Source organism: Colius striatus, chromosome 7 (assembly GCF_028858725.1).
Source record: "Colius striatus isolate bColStr4 chromosome 7, bColStr4.1.hap1, whole genome shotgun sequence".
Classification (NCBI taxonomy): domain Eukaryota; kingdom Metazoa; phylum Chordata; class Aves; order Coliiformes; family Coliidae; genus Colius; species Colius striatus.
The window spans coordinates 43,095,157-43,101,373 of NC_084765.1; the positions used below are offsets into that span (position 1 = coordinate 43,095,157).

The 6,217-nt window shown below is 47.8% G+C and overlaps 1 long non-coding RNA gene and 1 other non-coding gene across 3 annotated transcripts; both read left to right on the forward strand.

The window, feature by feature from the left end:
* Nucleotides 1-27: 27 nt before the first annotated feature.
* On the forward strand, nucleotides 28-2,560 carry LOC133625701 (uncharacterized). Of its 2 annotated transcripts, XR_009819004.1 has the most exons (3): nucleotides 28-193; nucleotides 361-1,550; nucleotides 1,658-2,560. It is a non-coding gene; the product is annotated as an uncharacterized LOC133625701 (long non-coding RNA). The 2 variants fall into 2 exon arrangements; XR_009819003.1 differs by having other exon boundaries at nucleotides 361-2,560.
* TRNAQ-CUG (transfer RNA glutamine (anticodon CUG)) lies at nucleotides 239-310 on the forward strand. Its single transcript has one exon. It is a non-coding gene; the product is annotated as a tRNA-Gln (tRNA).
* Nucleotides 2,561-6,217: the final 3,657 nt, after the last annotated feature.

A 6,217-nucleotide genomic window follows, 5' to 3' on the forward strand; every position in this document is an offset into this window, starting at 1 on the left:
GGGCAGCGCAGAACTGCTTCCGGGGCAGAGCCGCCGTCCCGCCCGCCGCGCCCTTAAAGGGACGGGACGGCGCCGCGCGGGCCCGGGGCGGGCTTGGGGCCGCGGAGTCCTCGGCGGCGCCCCGCGCACACCCCGCACCCGCCCCGCACCCCAGCCCCGGCGCTCACCGCGGCCCCGGCGCGACAGCCACGCGGTAGGGAAGGGACTTGTGGTAGGCGGGCGGAGGGGTTGGCAGAGCGGTTCCATGGTGTAATGGTTAGCACTCTGGACTCTGAATCCAGCGATCCGAGTTCAAATCTCGGTGGAACCTACTTGCCTTTTTCCGCCCCCTTCAGGGTTTTGTGGGGTTTTTTTTTTCAGACTTCATTTGCTCAAAAGGCTGCTGGAAACGCTCCTTGTTCCCCGGGCTCCTTCACGTGTGGCCACACCTCACTGCTGCTCTTGGCTGACGCCCACCAGACGTATTCCCAGACACGCTGTGGGTCCCCTTCTCCTACCTACACGTGCAGGCGATGGATTCCACCACTCCAAGGTGGAGTTTGGGGCAAGTTGATGGGAAGCCCCCCTGGTCTCACAGATCTGGGATGAAAGGCCAATAGAACCCACAGTGGAAGCATCAGAGATGCCAACTAGCATTTTCTGCTCATGAGGTGCAAAGATGCTGCAAGCACAAGCCCCTTCCCAGCCTGTGTGCCATTGCCCACCCTTGTCTTCTGTCCCAAAGGGCAGTCGACCTCCTCTGTCCCTGTGCCATGGGAGACACCAGCTTTGTCATCACCTTCCCTTGACACAGGCTTGAGATCTAAATAGAAGGGGATAAAAATAGTGTTTGTGTCCAGATGATTAAACCAAAGTCCATAAAACTGCTTGTTTTCCACCAGCTTGCCATTAGCAGCAGCAGGGCTTTTGCCATCCCAGTAGTCAGTGGTTGTGTGCTCAATGCTGTGTGTGGAAAGTAACCCCAGGCATCAGCAGTAATGCTGTGCATCAGTTACTATCTGCTGGCACGATAACGAGCCATAACATGATCCTCTATGTTTAGAAATAAATAGTTCAAGCTGCCTCAGAGCTTCTGAGTGGGGAAAACATAATAACAGAGGAGTATGGCACTGCTGGTAGGTGCTCTCCAGGAGCACACAGGTGAGACCAGAGCATCAGGGGCTGGGCTCACCCCGTGTCCTGCACCAGCCTCCAGCGTTCCCTGACAGATTGTGCACCTCCAGCTTCTCACATGTGCATAAAACCCACTGAGCACTTGGGGCTTCACATCCCCGGGACCACATGTCTCATGGGAATGATTGCATGTGCTAGTTCCATAAGGGCGCTACAAGGTCAGGACTTGCAGGAGCAGAAAGCACTGTGGTACTGCAGTGGCAAGGTCTGTAGGAACCTATGTCATCTCCAAATTCATCCTTTTTATCTGTTCACCCAGAACACCCAAAATCTTGAGTCTGAAGATGTTCCTCCTGCTCTTCGAATTCTTCTTGGTCCTACTGCTTTGAGCAGTGCAGTGAAATTGATAATGGATACCTGTGCATGCAGAGGCTGAGGTGTGTTTGTGACTCTGTAGTGAAAGTTTCCATCTCACGTCCTATTTGCAGTTCTCCATTGAACATCATTGATAAAAAGCTAGTTGTTTTCACTTGATGTTTTTCAGGCCTGGGTTCACCCTCCAGAACTGCTCTTAGTTCCTAAAAATGAAAATACGACATTGTGAGTTATCCTCCTGTAAGGGCTGTTCTCCTTTTTGTGTTTCTCATGTTGTTTGTGAGCCTGGAAACACCCTTTTTCTACATCTTTCACATGCGCAAGCGTTACTTCCTCTTGCACCTAATTGCAGATGTTCCTCATCGGGAAGTGGCTCATCCTTAGCAAGACTTTAGGGCACAAAGCAAGGACAGTGTTTTTTCCTGGCTGAGATAAAAGTCACATTGCTGTAAGGCTGTCACTTGTAGAACTGAAGGCATTAGGAAGCAGACTCGTTTCTTCTACCACTCAATTGCAACATGAGAATTTCTGCAGATTGCCACGTTCGTGAGCAGCAGCAGCAGGGGTTATTTCCAGCTAAGCCTGTTGAAATGCTTTTTGATCATTTATAATCAGGTTCTTCACGGTAAAAACTGAAACAGCAGAAAGAACTTTGCATCCAAACAACGATCAACAGACAGCAGGGCATGAGGATAGAGTTGGAGCTCCAGAAATTAGTCTTTTATTCCGTTGAGCTCTGGTTTTGTTCCTGGTGAGGAGAGTCCCAGACGAGAACAGACAAACCCTCAGGAAACGTCGCTGTCGGTGCAGATTGGTTTTGGCTGCTCTGCTCTTTCTTTGTGTGCTGCTGTGGTTATGGGACGGCCTGGGACACCTCCCATGAGTATGAAAGGTGGCCAAAAAGCAGAGGTCAAGCCTGAAATAACAGAGGACAGTGTGCTCTTCAACTGACAGCTTTTAATGTGAGAACAGTCATTCAGCACTGGCATTTCTGCTGCACTGATTGCCATTAGTGTCATCCTTGTGGGAACAATAAATTCATTGCAAACCTTGAATTAGGGATCTGTCGTAATTCTTCACTTGGTGCTCAGATACAACGATTGCAGGGGCAGCACGTTCCAAGCAACTGGAGCAGAGACAAGGAATGATACTCAGCTGGCCCTTGAGTGTTCAATTTAGCGAAGGAAAGAAGCAAGGGTCACACTCATAACTGCATATTTATGGCTCTGTTCTGGAAATTCACACAACAGCTGCCAAAAAGGCCCCAGCTTTTGCCTCTGCAGCACCATTAAGGTGCAGATGGGTGTCAGGGCTATCAGCCCTGAGCTGCTTAGCCTCGGGCACTCTTCATCAGTCTCTCCCCACGCCTCACTCTCCATTCTGCCACTTCCCCTCTTGCCACCAACTCCTGAGACCCTGAAAGAAACCTTGGCCTAATAAAGGGGAAATTTTGCCATCGGCTTTGATGGTTGCAGCATTGCCACAACGAGGTCAAGGTCTCGTTGCAGAACACGCCAGTGGTGTATGACATGTCAACAGAAGGATGTGAAATAGGGATGGGCAGTGTTTCCTGCTGGTCCCAGCTTTTCTGGCTCTAAAATCCCCATTCACACTTTGCAGAGCCCATCACTTTGCAGAGCTTGGGGGAAAGATTTGGAATTGGAAACTGCAACAATTGAAAATCGTCCTTGAATGGCTGCTGACCCCAATTCCTGTTTCCCAGATGAAAGGAGCCACTGGCTTCCCCAGGGCAGAAGGCAGGAAGGACAAAAGCAAAGCCCTAGAACCTGTTCTATCAGAGGAGAAATATTTCCTAAGGGGCAAATGCAATCAATACTCTGCAATTTTCTAACAATCCATGAATCACTGCAGTTATGCAGAGCTAGTTCAAGCTTTCCAATGCAGCTGCTAAATTAGGGAAAAGCACACCCTTAGCACTCACTACCCCCAGTTTGACATGTCAGGCAGAAACCAAAACTGCTTCAAGTATAAAATCTGTGTACTAAAATAAGAAAAAAAGCTTCTCTTTTTAAAACCTCAGGCCAAATTAAAATGTCTGTGGTGTAGGATTTTGATTTTTCAGGTAACTCCATGCCAGAGGTTGGAGTGATGAAAATGCATGGAGTCCATGGGAGTTTTTGTATGGATAGCTCACTTGAATTCTAGCATCACCTATATTCTATTTCTAGTTCTGCAGCACTAAAAAGCCAAATAATATGTAAGAAGAAAATAATATATAAGAAGAAATGGACACAATCAAAACTGTTTTCAATATCAGCCTTTTCTTTCCTGACCCTAAGGGCTGATCTGATTGGGGGCCTATCTGCATTGAAACCTCATCCTGGTTTTGCCGTTCTCTAGGGATCTCTGTGGCACTGAAGAAAGAGTGGGAAGGGACAGGACAATATTATGGTCAGCAGAAAGGAAGGAAAGCTTCCAGTATGCTTTGGGAACAGGAATCGAATGCAACGGGCTCGATGACTTTGGTGTTTCTTGTGATGACTGTCAAAATGAAGTCATCAGTTTCCTGCATCCATTTTGGACTCAACACATATCTCCTCGTCTGTGTCTGCTGCCTCCAGAGACACATTAGCAAGATAATACTGGCAGCTCCAGGATAATTGCTGGCCAAGATATAACTTCTGAGACATGGCTCGAAATCTTCCTCCTCTTATTACACCCTGCCACAGGGTTCTATTTCCTATCTAAGGTCAAAATCTGCTTGATGTGGGTGTTGCTATCAGACAAATACAATGTCAGTGACAGCAGTGAAAGCACTGTCACGTGTCCCATCATTTTCTAATTGGGATTCAAAAGATCAGCCCTGGAGAATGAAGAAGGCAGCTTGATTTCTGTGGCCAATTCATTCACTGCTGAAACAACCAGCGGAGCTGGCTGGCTGTGCTCAGCGTGGTGATGCTTGTTGTGAAGCTGTACAATTATCCAGGGAGCCAGCTTGAGAGAATAAAACTTTGTTCATTAAGATCATTAGAGACCTGTCAGATGGAACAACTGGGATGGCTCTGATCTGGCAGAATACCCTTCCTCCTGTTCCCAGACCTTGGGAACCATCCACTTTGCCATGGTGGTTTTTTTTAAGTCATTCAAAAAATACTCTTTGGGTTTTTTTATGGTGCAATAGCTTCATCAGGCAAACTGGAGGCTGTAACAGCTATAACAAGATTAATTTATTAAACAGAAATGCTGATACTTCAGTGATTCTTCTATAAATATGCTCATAGTTCTTTTTTGCCAAGACAATAACAAAATGTTGCTTGGAATCCCACAGATATTCCCTGTAAACCCACTAGGTGTCCTACTGTTCTCAAGCAATCAGGTGCAAGGTTGGTTTGAGATTTTTCCCCTAGTTTTTGCGAGAGAGGAATTAGTTTGAGTCTTTAGTGGAATTAGGTCTGGGTTTGCAGGTTGAAGAAACGTATACGTGTGGTTTATGCAACACAGCAGGGCATCTGGCTCACAGTGGCCGCTCTTTTGGCAAATGCTGCTAATGTTTCCCACAGAGATCGACTCAAGGTTAGAGGCTGGAAGAGAAAAAGGAAAAGAATCTGCCTTCCTCTCTTGGGAATGTTAAACAAGATCCATCAGAGCCAAATCCTCTCCTCGGTCAATGTTGGGCGTCTATTTATACGACTGCCGAAGTGAGCCCAACGCTGACCTCAAAGGTGGTAGCGACACGTGTTAACCTTCATCAGAGCTGCTCTGCACAGGCTGCAGTTCTGACATTCCTGGTCACTGTTCCAGTCCCTGACGGGCGTCCTGCTGCTTGCCAGCACTCATGCCTGTCTGCAAAGGCCAGCATGGCAATCGCTCACGAGGTGTCCTGTCACTTGGAACACGGAGGGCATGCCAAATACATACTAAGAAAAGCAGGCTGAAAAATAGCCAAAGGATAATTTTCTCATCCCAGGAAATATTTGGGGTGGAGCGTGGCCAGCTGCTTGGCTGCTCCTTCATTGCACAACCCACAGCACGCACTGTGTCGAGTTGTGCTAGTCTGGGAAATCCCACAAGTATCTCGGGATCTGTTACCTGCACCGAGTCCCAGCATGGTGGTCTAGAAACCTCTGAAACAGTTACCTCCTAGATAGCTAAGAAGCATCTTTCATTACTGCAGTGTCTGTCAGTGTTCAGAAATGGGTATTTGCAATGTATCAGCAAGGGATGACTACAGGGTGCTTATTATGGTCTTGTCACTGAAGCACAAATCACATTCTGTACAAACCCTATAGCCTTACCCTCTGCTGGGCAGCGATTGTTGCACTTGCAAACCCTCCTCCCATTCACTCTGGTTTGACAGGGGTGCCGCAGCTTGAACTTACCCCAGATCTATGTGAGGAGAAAATCAGGTTTGTTTTCTGTTTAAGAAGTGCCAGGGGCAAAGGTTCTTCCAGACAATGAGGTTATCTTCATTTTCAGTAAGCTCTCCATGGCCAGAAGTACTGCCCACAGCTATTGGCTGTGCAACAGGCACTGGGCAAGGTGTCAGCACTAGTTTAATCACAAGCTGCTAGGGGAAATCAAAGGGTGAACAAGAGCCTCCTGTCCTTGGCTCATCAGGATTCCTTACCATCAGGCATTGTGCATCACAGGAAGTGCCTAGCATCTGTCCTCTGCCATGTGTTACCACACTGCCTCTATTGCTTGTTGTTTGTGTGGAAGGCATGACAATCATTTTCCTGACAACCTGCAAAAAGAAAAGATACATCAG